The 16981-nt window shown below is 35.6% G+C and overlaps 1 long non-coding RNA gene across 1 annotated transcript; it reads left to right on the forward strand.

Moving 5' to 3' along the window:
• Nucleotides 1-996: 996 nt before the first annotated feature.
• LOC140236008 (uncharacterized) lies at nt 997-5500 on the forward strand. Its single transcript, XR_011901735.1, has 4 exons — nt 997-1023; nt 3699-3742; nt 4853-4915; nt 5241-5500. It is a non-coding gene; the product is annotated as an uncharacterized lncRNA (long non-coding RNA).
• The last annotated feature ends 11481 nt before the right edge of the window (nt 5501-16981 follow it).

Consider the following 16981-nt stretch of genomic DNA (forward strand, 5'->3'; position numbering starts at 1 on the left):
GGCGGGGCTTAAGTATTTAAAGGAACACGATTCGTCCGCGTTCATGCTGACGTAGATGCAGTTGTGGCCCAATATTGCTCTGCGGACGGACTTTACATTAGCCTAAGATCGGCTATAGATTTTTAGATATCAGCGGTCAGACCGCTGTCTGTATATAATTTCTCAATTTTGAACACTTACCGCAGATTCTTGAGTTGACAACACTTACCTGAAGACCCATGCCTGAGATCGGTCACCACTTCAGGCCAAAAACAGAAGGTAAGATGTTGTTGAATTTTCTCACAAGAAGGCCAGAGTTGGGAACAACTTTTTATATCTAATAGCTGGTACAATACTTCGAAATCAATGCTATTTGTCTAATTATACTTTAATATTTATAGTGGCGTAATTGGTAAACAAATTATCAAAAGAACGATTCACCCTTTCTCTGTCAGTCCGTTTCTTTCATTCATCTGTCAGAAGCTTATTCATTGAATCATGAGAAACTCATTTCCGCTTCACACTAGTAAAATACATACATATAAATATATGCAATCATGCAAGTCCACATCTTTTGCTGACTGTTTTTACACTTTAAAAAATCTAGCAATAGTTTTCGATCTTTTTTGGTCAGAAGCATCTCACATTACTATATATCAATCTCTTAAATCCCGATTCGTGTCAAGGTTGAAAACAACTCTTTTTTCATTCATTTTTCTTATTGTTTTCTTGACGTCTCCGAGAACATGCGAACATACGGAGTGAAGTGCATGATAAATAAAAATGTACGTATTGAGCATGTTATCACGCTGAAATTGATCAGTGACGGCTTATCAACCGTTGACCTGGGAACAAATAAACTATTGATAGGGCCTAGACCAATATTAGAGTGTCAACATAAGGGCCTACCAACCTGCCTGAAAACAAGTAGGACGAGAGTATCATTGATTATTACTTCAAACTTACTGTGATTTTTTCCTCATTTAGCAGTTGTTGCCGAACTACCGTGTCTGTCACCTCTTCATAGACCACTTCAGTATTGAAGTAAGCACATTTTCTTCAAAAGCCATTTTGTGTATCATCTCTTGAGCTGTAATTATACATGTTCTGTACTTCTCTTTATAATTGATACGGGTATTATTCACTGCAAAAAGAACGGTGTTAGATTTAACACCATGGCTGTTAAACTGACACCAATCAAGAGTCAATACAGGACCATACCGATGGTATGAGAAGTGTTCCCCTGGCACTTCGTGGTGTTAGTTTGACACTCTTGTAGCTGGTGATATTTTGACATTGCGCTGATATTATGACAGTACATGGAGTTGGTTTGATATTGCTGGCGTTAAATTCAGTGATACAACACTTGCCCAGTGTCATTATGAGACCACACCAATTGGTGTTACTGTGCTATAAATGGATTCACATTTTATTTTCGAAAATCAAGTAGGGTCCTACTTTATCGGAAATTTCTCGTTAATCTTGCTGCCGTTCAAATCAACATGAAGAACAGTAACTTGTCACCTATATAGGGAAAAAAAATGAAGTTACACCCGAAGTTGACAAATTAACACCATAAGTGGGAACCGGAAAATTAGCACTAGCTCGGTGTTTCATGGTTAACACCAGACTTTTTGCAGTGCGGTAGCCTCAAGTTATAATGCTGCTGGTCTTTTGCTTGTGTGTATGACTATACAGCAATGAAAGTCTTACAATAATTAAAAAAGAGAGAGATAAATAAATATGAAACTTGTGTCAAAATGAGGAGGTACAATGATCAACTGATAGATTTCATTACACTTCATCTATCCAGATGAAGGTAAAATCAAGAAGAATATGATGGTTGTGTGCTGTCATCTATGATAGCGTAACACCTAAAGATGTCATGTTCTTTTTGTTGACTTCTAAAGAATTATGTCTCGTCTGGGTGCCAGAGGCTGAACCTTTTCCAAATGTTTTTGATGGGCTTTGCCTATTTCGAGGGTACTGCATCCTTATTTGGCTGACGCAAAACTTCCACTTTTATATATTCAAACTGGTCATTTTGGCTCTTATTTCGGATATCTCAACGATGATTCTAGAGTTTCTTCGTCCAGATTCGGATTCAGCACCCTTAAAAAAAGGGTTAACCTATTTTTTTCCCAAAAATTAATGATCTATTAGGATTATAGGAATATCAGATGTTGGCGGCCAGTTTAGAATGATTTTTCCTTTTTCATTCTTTTGATACTCGAAGTAAGTTATATGTTATATTTTACTATTCTACTATTCTATCGTCCGAAAATCAATCAATCCAACAATATAGTACAAAGGGACTCAGTTATAGAATTTTTTAGGCAAAATGATTTAGACTTGAAACGGTTGACACACTGATCTTTTTTAATGACCAGATATAAGCAGTTTATTTCTGATTTGGTTTAACTTAGTTTGAAAATATAACTGAATAATGTAAAAATTGTTCCAATATTATTAAAACTTTGACAATTATCTCTCCTGTTTGTTTTTATTTTCATTGTATTGTATCTATAAGTTGATTTTGTGTTACGGGTTTCTATGATTAACGTATATATTGTGAATCTTATAGCGCCTTCTGAAAATAGTTATTTTTCAAGCACATTTTGATATTTAGTTTTGTTCAAAATTGTGACTTTAAACTACATGTATATTGTAAAGGAAATCTCCATTTCCAAGCCCAAGGCTCTTGTGTTCTTTCCTACTGTGACCACACTGATAGCTCATACATCTCTCTCTAAATATTCAAAATGTGATTTTATGAAATGGCAAAATTAATTGAATTGAATTTTGAATACCTCAAAACAACCCTCAATGATGCAGTCATTGCATCATTGAGGGTTGTTCAGGACCTTCAAAGTAGTGTAAAACCTTCCGTTTTTTCGAATTTATTACCATTTACTAGGAAATATATAGGAATTTTAGAAATCTCAAAACCTTCGAAGAGCAGCATTATCCAGATTCGGATACAGCACCCTCGAAATTGGGCAAAACAATCAACATATTTTCAAATCATTTATATTTGCCTATTATGGTACATCTCTCTCATTCGGATTTTTCCCTTATTATTATTCATATCCCTATTGTCTGTTTTATGTATTTCTGATTGGTTTTACTACCTTTTGAAATCTTTTATACCAAATAGCCGATGTAAGCAATGATATCATTTGGCCTATATTTCATTTATACAATGTAGTCGGCTTTTCTCGCAATTTCGTAACAATAGCATTTCTATACCTTTCTCTTATGTCTAGTCTCAGTTTCAGTTTCAGTTTTTTTTTTTTTCGACACGGTCACTCACTTCAGACAAAGGCTGTTCTTCAGTGAGTCCGTGAAGTGATGAAACGAATCAGAGTAACACAATACAACATTCAATGATTTGTATGAAAAATTGATGTAGCGAAAATTAGAGCGGCCCTTTAAATGAAATCCTGAAGAGCAAATTTGTAATAGATTATGTACAAGGAAAGATAAGTGAGTGCTCACATGCATAAAGAAGGGCGGATCCAGGAATTCTGTAAAGGGGGGGGGGGCGTGACTAATATTTCTGGTGACACTTCCGGGTTTCATTTCATTGTTTTTCTTTTTATTTCTTTTGTTTTTTACGAAAAATAAAGGAGGGGCGTGCTCTGGTTGCGCCCCCCTCTTGATCCGCCACTGTAATGCATTAATGGACTCTACAAATCTTGCGTCAATTGTTTATACAGGTCTTGACGTCCGAGAAAAGATAAGAGATATGGGGATTATAGATGTAAGTATCCACTAAAGTACGTATAGCACGTACATGTTTACTGAATACATTCATGTTAAAATGGCAGTCATATATCAACTCTTATTGGCCCCGGACCTCCACCAATGCCGAGCCATTTTCTGCATATATATATATATGGTGCTTTACTCCAGATCAGTTTGCAAATTGGGAAAAATCATCAATTGCAAATCAACAGGAAGGACTGAACGGTTTGAATGCTATAGTATCACAACTTATGCAAGCGTTTGTCGTAATTCTTGTGTGTGTGGTGTGTGTGTGTGTGCGTGTGTGTGTGTGTATGTGTGTGTGTATGTGTGTTTATCCTGTTTGGCCATTCGTGCAGTCAAATTTTTGATAAAGGAGGATTTGTTGTATGTGGGGGGTTTTTTCTCAGATTTACGTATCTCAATCTAATGTAGATTTTGGAATATTACTTAAAGAGTAAGGATGAATCAACATTCTACTCTAAAGTGCAATCTTCAGAAACCCCTTGCTTCCCATTATGTTTCATATGAATACCCGTTGTTTCAAGGTGACTTCCAGGCATCCTTGATCATCTTTATAAACTCGTCAAGCTCGTATTATTAGAAGGTATAAATATACACATACGTATTACATGCAAGGACGGGCATGCACTCTCGGAAATATTCATTTTCCGTCGCAGAACTGAAAGGTCACATGAACTCGACGATTGATTCTATTACATTATTTTAAGGGATTGCATAGTTTCGGTGAAAATGAGGCTTCCGGGTTTCCAACGTCTTTTGAAGATGATTTTATGAGACTATGAGAAAACTCCTATGAAATGTGACAGAACGTACATATTTGAGAGCACAAATTTATTGGATGATTGGTTTTAAAAAAGCTGAGATACACACACACACAAAAGCGATCCTGGACTGCATTGTTATATTTGTTTATGGATATCTCACTTATTTCAAAGCCAATTTTCATCATGTAAACTCTGAATGTCTCTTATTCTCTTTTTTAAAGTCATTACCAAGTATCTAGCAAAAAAAGAAATATAAAAGCTGAATCCTCTTCTCAATCAATGCTCTCCCGGGTCCCACCCCTTTAATAACACAACGTTTCTTTCCCTTTTTTTAACAGCTACTTGTAGAAGTCGCATCCGAAGTAGTGGACAAAGTTGGAGACGCTGTGGTTGACATTATCGTAAGATTTTTTTTCTCAAATTGCTAAACAACAGAGTATGATGCATGAAATTGAATGATTTCGCTTAAATTCTTTAACTAGCCTACTTGTTAGTAACCATATAGGGCCCCTCCCCCTCTATTTTTTTTTTTATATTTCCAAAAAATGTGCATGAAATCGAAATATGACTAACAAAAATAAGAATGATTTAAAAAAAAAAAAATCTCCTTATTGTGAAAGCGTGACATCCCTGTCCCTTTATGGAATTCCTGAATCGGCCCCTGGCATATGACAATCGACCTCATAGTATTTTCTTTCCTCTGTTTACTTTTTTTTTTTCAATCAGGAGAAAATATTCGACGACGATGACGACGACGACTAATTTGTATACGCTGCCTGCTCAACACGTTCGCATGGCTGATCTCCAGTACATACGTCCGCCAGCGCACATGTTCTGCACTCCAGCATCGACAGTGTCGCCACCGGATGCTGCTTCTGGCACAGCCAACAGCCCAGCAGTCTTCATTCCTAAATAATACCCAAACAATCAACAGTCGCGCAGTGTCTGTCTCTTGATTCCATGTGGTTTGGTAATAATCACACAGCTCTGCTATTTTCAATGAAATTTCAACTTTTTTGTGAGGGAGGAGGGAGGGGTGGGGATTCTAACAGTAATTGGCTCTCTTTTGATTAGACTCGTTTTGTCTAATAATTTCTACTCCTTTTACGATCGAAATGTTACATACCCGTTACAATACGTTCCTGTGGCGGATCCAGAGGGGTTGCATTTATTTTGTGTTAGAAAACAAAAGAAATAAAAAAATTGGGGCGGGCATGCGCCCCTTTTGATTTTTATTCCTCTGTTTGAAGATTATAAGTAGAGAAGTTATAAAGTGTATGTGTGTTGTGTGAAAACAGAGTAATACTATCAAATAGATTAACTCACTCAGCGCATAAGGAACATTCATTTGTTATATGTGCTGTAAAAAATTCCCTTATTATTATCATTATTGTTTACAAACCATGACTTAATGATGTCCCTAATTCTGGGAAGATTTTGTAACTCATAATAAAAGTGGAAAAAACACCTATGCGAGATTTTTAGGATTTATTCCAAAAGGTAAATATACAAACTTGATAATTCATATATCCACATATCCACATTGTAATGGAGCATTTAGTTTACAGTCATTAACAAATCAGTTATCTGCCGACTACAACGAATTCTAGCTTTATATTTAGCCAAAATTCTCTTATTTGCTCTGGTCCAAATTACTGGAGTTCTCTGAATCATCACTACATAAAAGCCGCTCCTTCTTTATACTCATTTCAAACGAGATTGAAGTTTGTTCCTTTGCAGTGTTTCAATAACAACTGCCATGAATCAGATGAGTTTACAAGCTTATTTTGGTACCCTTTTGCAAAATCTGCAATCTTAAAACATCCGAGTCAGAACTGACCCGGAACTGGGTCTGTTGGGGTCACACACCGTTCCGGGTCAGAAATGACTTGGAATTTGGTCATGAAGACCCCAAATGGGGTCACCCTGACCCAATTCATGACTCTGAATGGGTCACATCTGACCCCATTCCTTGTCATTTCTGACCCGGAACGGTGTGTGACCCCAACGGACCCAGTTCCGGGTCAGTTCTGACTCGGATGTTTTAAGAGTGTGAATTGCCACTTACATTGTCGACTGTAGCCTACTGGTTGATTACAGTTTTGGCTGTGATGAGAGTTTCTTTACCAGCTAATCCCGCAGTTTATGGGTTCTCCTCCGAGATGTCCACTCTGTACGCTTTAGATATAAGGGAGAATTGGACGTCTGTATGTTTTTTGTCCATTTTGTCTTTTTTTTTCCCTTTTTTCATCGTCAAACCTCAATGTATCGTTAAATCTATTGTTGTGCTACTCTTGTTTCCTGTCGTGTCGTAAAGTCAGTCTTTTCCCTTTAACTGGTCTCAGTCTCGTTCCATGTCTGTTTGTGATTAAGTTTGTGTTTTGTTTTCTTTAATATGCATCTTTTCTTTTTCGTCTACCTCTTTGTGGGCTTCCGATTCTTTTTTCTCAATTCTTGTAAACATTTTTGCTGTCTTTTTTTTTCTTTCGCGAGCCCCCATACTTTACAAGCATTGTCTTTTCAGTGGGTCCCTCCGTGTTTTTTTTTTTTTGTTTTTTGTATTTTTTTTTGCAAAGTGCATATTGATATTTCACTTTATTTCATTTACAGCAGTCCTATTATATAGTATCTTTACTGTAAGTTTGCAATTATTGTTTACTCCGTTAAATACACATTGTTTTGTCTACATGATTTTATCACTGACGGATTTAAAATCAGATGTAGAGTTTTGCGAAAAACGGACCTAAATTTGAATTGAACAGAATTGAATGAGTCTTGTTCTGTTGTTCTGGTTATAAAATGACGAACTTGTTAACACAAAGTGATGATCAAATGTTTTTGTTTTGCTGACTAACCGAAATTTGATTTGGTTAATGACACGGGGTGTTTCGTGTGCTGTTTGTCGGGAAGCATAAACGCGATTTTGTTTAGCATAAATGATCATGTATCCATGATGCAGACATAATGCGCGGGTATCATATAATAACAGTAAATTAAAAAAAGACATGGTTTATGAAAGAGAGGGAGAGAGAAAGAGAGAGAAAGTAGGACAGATTGAAAGAAAATAGGAAATATTATGTACACAATTAACTTGATAAGACGACATACGCACACTCACAACAAAGATTTCAAATGTTGAAATCTTAAAATATTTCAACAATTTGAACATCAAAATTTAATGGTATATTATTCCATAAAACAGAAATATTTATGAAAAAAGGTTATGCTTTAAAACTTTATGTTCTCGGAAATTGTAAATGGAAATTGGGAGTGATGTACATTATATGTGCGTTTGCGAGAGCGTGTGTGCGCAAGTGTTTATGTACATACATATTATATCTAACTCTATTTTATTTCTAACATTGTTTGAAGATTCTACACTTTTTCTTATTAAGTGTCAAGTGTCAAGTTTCTTTATTTCACCAAAGCAAGGAACAAAATTTAATTAAACACAAATACATCAATATTTGCATACAATTGCAAACATATCACTAAGACTCTGAAAAGCAAAAAAGCGAAAATAGATTGACAATTAGACGTACAAAAGAAGCCAGAAGAGAGATGTCCCTTATATTTAGCTGACCTAATATCATTTATGCAATTTCATATAATGCGTTCAAATGGAAGAAAATGTAAGAGCAGGACTAAACAAGGACAAAACAAAACACACAATGACAAATGACAAAATATAGGATGTCTCGAAACATGCGGGAAAAAAAATACACTCTTGACCTCAATGAGGTTGGCTGTAATCATAGAGGAGAACTTTTTTTTTGCAACAGGATTTGAACGTATTCAAAGAGTTAGCATTACGAATTGCACAGGAGAGAGAATAATATTCCACAGGGTAGGATGTAAATTATTGATCGTTGATTAAAAAAAAGTACTGTACGAGATAGAGGTAGGTAAAAATCATTCGCGGATCGCGTGCTATAATTATGAATTTTATCTTTAACAGTGAACAAATCTAATGGGGTGTTGCAAGAAAGTTGCAATCAATTGCAAATAATTGCTAATTTTGAAACAACCATTCTGACTGGCTCAGGTTCTGCCCTATTAAGAAGACATGCATGCAACAATGATATTGATTGGCCAGTGACAATCAGTTGCAAGTTGCAATTGATTGCAACTTTCTTGCAACACCCCATAAGAGAGTCTTTGGTACTAAATGATTTAAAAAAAAAAAAACATACAAATTCCAGCTTGATATTTGTTTTTGTTCAGATCATTCAACTGTGATATCTTCAGGGATAAAAAAAAAAAAAGTGGTTGGGTATGGGCAAGAAATGTGGCATGGGAAATGATTGTTATGGGGCGTTTTGGAAGTACTAAAAGTCTTTGAATATAATATTCGTGAGCATTGGTCAATACAGAATGGTTTGAAGCTAAATGAAAGCAAAACAGAATGTATACATTTCACAAGCAGGCACAGGCTTTCAAGCCCAATTAGTATGATTTCTTTAGATGATACTACTATACAATGCTGCACAGATGCAAGGAACTTGGGTGTCATATTTGATCACAAGCTGTCTTTGAAGACTCATGTGAACAATGTGTGCAGATCAGCCTCATTTGCCCTACACAAAATTGGCAGCATCCGCCAATTTCTGACGAAAAAGACAACCCAGAGACTCGCTCAGGCACTAGTTATGTCTCACATTGACTTTTGCAACAGTCTCTTGTATGGTTTGCCTGATGCGCAAATCAACAAACTGCAGAGAGTTCAAAATTCAGTTGCCAGGCTTATTACTAAACGTCGTTCACGTGAGTCGGTTACCCCACTACTGAGAGAACTGCATATGTTAAGAATCCGTGAACGAATGAACTTCAAGATTCTTTTGTTAACTTTTAAATGTTTGCGAAATACTGCACCGGTTTATCTTCAACAGTTGATAACTGAATACCTACCCTCCCGGAACTTGCGGTCTAACAACAAATCACTTTTAATACCTCTTCCTGTCAATACACAATCTTATGGTTCTAGAGCTTTTCAGTCAGCATCACCTCAACTCTGGAACAGTTTACCTGAATGCTTGAAACAAACAGACTCAGTAGACAAATTTAAATCCATGTTAAAATCGTATTTGTTTCTTGAGTAGGATTATGAATGTGTCTCATGTCTTATACCGTTACTGAAACTGTACCTTCTTCTTTCTTTCTTTCTTTACTTTCCTCTTCCTCCCTTTCTATTGTTTTCCTTTTCCCATAGCGCTTAGAGACATTTTATGTAACAACGCGCTATATAAATGTTGTGAATTATTATTATTATTATTATTGCCCCAAACAGTTATTCCATAATACAAATGAGGTGAAATTATACTATTATATATTAATTTTAAAAGGGATGGCTAGTAACTGATCAGTGGGAATGCTGGGGGATGATTGTTCCAATCCTTGTGGGATTCATTTAAGAGTACATTACATATCTATTGTTGTGTGAAAATTATTTGCTTCAGAATGGTCTCAATGTGCAGTTTAATGTTTCCAGGTTAGTATGCCTGTACTGTTACGGGGCGATAGATAATGGCCCGTTAACGATCGTCCCGTCACTGTACAGGCATGCTAACCTGTAAACGTTGAACTGCACGTTACTTGAATATGAGACCATTCTGAAGCAAATAATTTTCACACAACGATAGATATATAATGTACTCTTAAATGAACCCAAAAAGGATTCGAACAATCATCCCCTAGTATCACCACTGATTCCCACCGATCAGTTACTAGCCATCCCCTTTACAACAGACTTTGGAAGAAAATTAAGTTTATACATTACACCAACATTTTTTGATAATTTATTACAAACAAAATTGATATGATTCGAGCAATCAAATTTATTATCTACATGAATTCCAAGGAATTTCAATGAAGACGTCGGCATGATTTGAGAACCACAAATGTTTATGAATCCAGTGTCAATGTTACATTTTTTCTTTGTAAAATAATAAAATTAGTTTTTGATATATTTATTGATAATTTATTAACTCGCAGCCAATTTGTAACATATTTCAATTCCTTATTAAAAACCTCTTGCAGAGAATAAATATTATCATGAGACAAAAATATACTCGTATCGTCTGCAAATAGAATACTCACTTACTTGCTTACAGCTTAACCACTGTTGTGCACCGACACAATCTGTAACTACTCACATATTCATACAGCAGTGCATGGTGTGGGGACCGGAACGTGGGGTGGGGGCTGCAGCCAAACATTTGTGGATATGTATAAGACAAGACAAAACAAAATAAAGACAGAAAAACTAGGGAAAACGGAAAAGAAATCGCAACACAAGGAGGGTTTAGGATGTCAACGTTTCGCGGTAGTGGCAAACAATAAACGCAGCTCAGTGTTGCCATATGGTGATTTCGGCAACCAAATAGGGTGAAATCTGGGTGATTTTTAAAGTTGTTTGGTGAAAAAAAAAAAAAAAAAAGGTTAGCCTGATAACCAAATCAAAATTTGGTGATTTTAGGTAATTCTTTGGTGATTTTGACACAAATGAAAAATAATCACACTAATCAATTGATAACGAAAGTGCATTTTTACTCTAGTTTTCCTCTCATTTCCTGTAGAAACATAACATGTATCCCTTTTTTGTCACTCACACAAAAAACACTCCTATCATATCCCAACACATCGTACACATTTTGCATTTAGTGTGTGTGACTGAGGTGTAGCTACGGCGCGCCGTATAATGCACTGAGACTCGAGCAGAGTGTTCGAAAAAGGTTTATTGACATAATTTTGTCTTGAAATTCAAGCCTTACTTACTGTACGTTCTTTTTTCCCAAATTTGGTGATTTTTCACATACCTTTTGGTAATTTTGTTCTGTTGGGACCTGGCAACGCTGCAAACACTTCCTACCTGTTATTCTCTACTCTTTCCCTTCTCCAGCTATCATCTCTTTTAATCTCTCTCTGTCTCGCCCTTGTTGACCGTCATTTTCATGTTTTTTCAAAGATGTGTCACTAACTACTGAAATGATGTGGAACATACATGTACATGCAACAGTAATTCTGTTCATCAAAAATATTTCTTTGTTAGCTTGACAGTAACGTCATTCTGTATATCTCACATGCAGCTAGAAAGACTCGTATACAATGTATACACACGATGAAATATTGACATTTGATGGTTGATGGTGATGGTCGGTAAGGGACTGTTGAAACGGTGGCAGTGTTCAGGATATTGTTCGGCACTACCAGATGTTACCAGCCATGAGGCCAGCGAGTCTGGTTAAGCCAGAGGCCAAATCGACTCTAATACCTGATCATATCGTGCTAACATCACAAAATTTCTCTGTTAATAAGGCATACTTTTGTACAAAGTATGATAATCAATGAAAACACGAGATTTATGCACTATTCGTGCATTGAAACAGAACACACATTTTCTCTTGGTATACGCCAATGACAACCTGGTTACAGCTCGTTATTCCGAGGGTTCGTTATTCCGAAGTTTCTTTTGTCCGAAGGTTCGTTATTCCGAGGGTTCGTTATTCCGAAGGTTCCTTAATCCGAAAATGTGATGAGGTTTGTTATTCCGAAGGTTCATTAATCCGAAAATGAAATAAGTTTTGTTATTCCTCAGGATCGTTAATCCGAAAATGAAAACGGTTCCTTATTCTGAAGACTCGTTGTTCTGAAGATTTGTTACGGACCAGGGAGAATATCTACTAAGCCATGGCTAACTTTTCTACCAAGAACGCTTTGACATAAATAGCTAAATCTAGAATGAATTCTTTTCATTTATACTAGTAAACCTAATAAAACAGACTTAATAATCCGGTAACATAGTCCGAGAACGAGTGGAGTAAATGTGAAAATATGAAAAACATGGGAATACATCATCAAAATAGAAAGGAGGATGGTTATACTTTTTAAACATAAAAACAACAATCAACATTTCAAATTTCAAATTCAAGTTTATTCCATTTTTCGATAATAAGAAATAAAATAACATATACATCACTCTTTCTTCAGTGATATAAATCGTATCAAGAAAACAAAGTTAGTTTAACAGAGTAAAACGGTACTTGTATACTTACAGTACAGATACATTGTAATGTCCCCTAATATCTGTATCTACTTTGCTCATTCATACCACACGTAACCCAAATTTCAGTGTAAAAGGAAACAAAAAACCCCAAAGATTAATACTACTTTTAATAGAAGTTATGCAGATAATTAGTGTTTCTGTCAACTCAGTCCCTCTGTTGTTTATATCGTTAATGATGTACCTTGATGGCCACTAACAATTAATAATTTGGTAACGGTTCTTGGTAATCATTCAATTGTTCCAGAGATACAAGATGATTATTTAAGGTCAAGAAACGTGGCTATGCGAAATTTTATCTTACTCTGCAAGAGATTACCAAGAATACAGGGGGCAAAGGTTTACTCCATTCTGTCAGCCATGGACAATTTTCATGAAGTGTTTAGACTGTTCATATCTTTAATAAATATAATGATACATAAAAGCTAATTATAATTAGCTTTTAATCATAGGATATGTTTTCACAATATATATTATCAGGCAGATGGAACAGGTGTGTTTGTTTTCACCAACTAACGCAGCTCCTTTCGTGGAAATGCTATATAGAGAAAGAGATCGCCACTCCAAACATAACCAAAGAGATTGATTTCATTGATTCATTCATTGGTTGAGATCAACTGAACACATTTATTCGGCAAAATGAAATATAAAGGTTAATCATACTGGTGTTTACAAATTAACAAAGCCAGACAACCTTAAACTTTTCTCTTGCAACCTTTATTAGGTTGTCAATACAATAAAAAAATACTGTACTTCATATAATATAAGATATATGTATTAGAATTCATGTGAAGTCAAATGAATTAATTAGACACAATCGCTTGTACACATACATTCACATTTACGTACGTGCTAACATACGTGTTATATAGGTACACCCACACACAAGATATTGGGATCATAAATAATAATCAGTATTTTTTTCTCGGTGAAATGTCTCTACCGTCTTGAAAGAATCCCAACAGTTAGTAAAAGTTTTTTGGGGAAAAAAGGTGTTACGAAATCTAACTTGTTAGCTTCGTTGTGTGTCTGTTAAGTTGACAGTATACCACTCGAAGCCAGGAATTCTGTTCTCCGGACAGGCTGGAGGTTTGTATAGATTATACATTCAGGATACCTGATGCCTTATATTGTACAATGTAACATAATTATCACAGACGAAATTATTTTCACACACACATTTTAGAAGAGATTTGGAGAGCCGATTTGGTACACAAATATCATGTCTTTCTTTGTAATTATTTTTATTTTATTTCTACTCCCGTTTTTTGTTTTTTGTTTTTTTGGTTTTTTTTTTTTGTTGTTGCTTTGTTCCGATTTTACTGCTGACACTCTAACCATTGGCAATTTTATCCTCATATTTCACCTCAGACAGTTTCACCCTTGATAATTTTACCCTTGATAATATTCCCCTTGCATTTTTACCTCTGACAGTTTACCACCGACATTATCCCCGTCACATGCCGGTGGGCCCCATTGTTTGATCCAGACTTGAGGGATGGCTCGGATATTGCAACGTTTTATCAACGTTTTTTAATTCAATTCAATTCAATTCATTTTTATTCGTCCAATAAAAAGCATTACAGGAAACTCATCGTGGGATTTTCACATATAAATGTCAAAGCATAACAAATACAATATATACATAAAAAAGAACAACACGGAATAGCACTAATAAATAAATAACCGGACATGTATGCAAAATTAAACTTAAAAGAACAATCGTATAAAACAGTAAAAACGTTGCATAAAAACGGACTCCATTGGCATGATATTAAAAACTTCAAAAACTTTCCCTGTTGTTACGTCCCAATATCAGCCCCCCGTCAGCCCGTAATAAACTGAAACCCAAACCAACTCGCACTGAAATAAAACACAGCAAACAAATCAACACATGCAGAAACGATATCAGTGATTATATCATCATATCATATAAATTTCTTTCTAAGTCCACCAATATTGCACAAAATCGTTTCCCAGATTCTGAAATATAATAATGCTAACAAATATAATCATTATAGTTGTACGTCAACTTGCCAGGAAAAAAAAAATATATATATATAAAGGGAGGATCAGCGGTAGAGAGAAGAAAGAAAGAAAAAGAATAAGAAAGGAAAGGAAGCATATATAACAGTTCATAAATAACATAAATATCATTAGCTATGGCATCATAAATCCAAAACTGTAAAATCCCAAGATGAAGTGATGATGATAATGACTAGTCTGTGCCAATGACTAAATATAAGAAAAGGGAAAAAAATTGCGTGACAGTGATATCTGATTTAGGTTGACTTGATACGATTCCTGGAAAGGTTATTTACATTTCAAGTGATCCAAAGATACTGTTTGACATTGTCAAAGTCAACGAGCGTGGCTGTGTGAAACATTTTATTTGCTTGGTACAGTTTCGCCTATATACACGTATAATACAAACGACAAGGAGCTTATCCTTTCCTATAAGAGAACTCTCTCGTGTTTGTATGTTGTCCGAGTCTGTGCTTTTTTTTTTAATTTTATTCCCTGTCTTTTTCTTTTTTTTTCTTTTTCTTATCTTCCAAACGTGCAAACAAATCATATCTGTTGGGTTTACTCAGCAAACTTTCAGGCTCAAACACGTTGTTGTCATAAAGGACGCGCGTTTACCGAATGAACTTTCTTGCTTCCATTACTTCCATGTATGGATGTAGGACTTGCCATACATTCATTCATTTATTTTATTCATCTCATTTCAGCACTGCACAAGCTTCAGCGTTGGCTGTTCTTCTGTATGTCAGTGCAAGAATAAAAACGAAACAAAACAAAAATACCGTACAATCTTACTAAGTGATATAGATTAACATACAACGTCATAGAAAAAGAGAAAAAATACAAAATACAAAAAGAGGAAACGTTAATCCGCCCTACTTCCATCGGTTCAGATGTTACTTATTTTTTTGTAAAGCCCTTGAAACATTTTGTAATAGCGGCTACGTACATTTTCCATATCATATTTATAATTTCTGTCACTATTGTTATCATTATTATCATCATCATCACCTTCATCATTTTCTCACCATCGAAAACTTGTTGATAACACTGTAGGCCTATACATTCTTCCAGACTAGATTAAAGAATATAATTATTAAGTACGTTTGCTTATGTAATTCCCTGTAGATTATCCTGATCGAGGGAGAAATTGGCAGCTTTTTCAAAACGTGACCTACCCTTCGGGGTACGATCGTGAAGAGAGTTATCTGGACTCGTGTTTGAGCTGGTGACTGCGTGAGAAGCAGCTGATGTGACGTGATGTTAATGTGACTAGTGCTATGTTGCTATAGGAGACGGTGGGAACTTCGTCGTGTATGGTTTGTCTGACCAATCTGTATTTATTCACTTTGTGGGCGACCACTGATGGAATTCAAGTAAGTGTTTTGGGTGGTGTGATTTTTTTTTTCCTCAAAAGTGGTTTTAAGAGATGGCTATACGCATGTTGATGAATGATATATTTTCATAATTCTTCTGGTAAGTGTTATCGAAGTTTTTCAACGGTTCCAGTCGAGCGTCACTTTGTTGCTTCTGTGTGAATGATTGGTACCTGCATCCATTTAACAGACTGAAGTAAGGGAGCTTCGGATTTGCGCCATGGACGTTCAAGACGATTACGTTGACGGTTCTCCTCAGTATCTCAATGCGTTGTGTTGCAATGTATCTTTTTATTACGCGAGGACACAGTCTATTACAAAATGAAAATGTACAAAATTCTGCCATTCAGATTCAATAATTCATGTGAGAATTGATAATCACCCTAGATATCTACATTCTCTCTAATCGTTCAAAACACTGTGGAGACTTATTTGAGTGCTTTGTGGAAAATCTCAAATAAAAAATAGAAGCTCTTTGGATCAAAGCTCTGTAGTTCAGGTCATGCAATATATCACTGTCAAATAAGTCAACACCTTCCGACCAAAAATGGAGCTTTATCACTATAGTTTAAAGTGTTGCGTGTCATGATTGATAGAAGTTCTTGGAAGATCCTTATGTCAAGTCTTCAAAAGATACAGGGCCAAGGTCAACATGTTTGGCTGTTATGCAGTTTCTATTTTTCACCAATAATGCAGATTACAAAAGTCCAATCTCTTCATTCCGTCAAGTGCATTTTTGAATTGAATGTGCAAACTAATCATATCTGTTGTGTTCACTCAGCAAACTTTCAGGTTCAAGCACATTGTTGTCATAAAGACATGAAGGACGCGCGTTTACCGAATAACCTTTCTTGCTTCCATTACAGTCATATCGATGTAGGATTTACCATACATTCATTCATTCATTCATTTGTTTTATTCATCATATTTCAGCACGACACAAACCTCTGGGATGGCTGTTCTTCTGCATGTCAGTGCGCAAATGAGAACAAAACAAAGATACAATA

This window comes from Diadema setosum, chromosome 12 (assembly GCF_964275005.1).
Source record: "Diadema setosum chromosome 12, eeDiaSeto1, whole genome shotgun sequence".
In the NCBI taxonomy this organism is placed as follows: domain Eukaryota; kingdom Metazoa; phylum Echinodermata; class Echinoidea; order Diadematoida; family Diadematidae; genus Diadema; species Diadema setosum.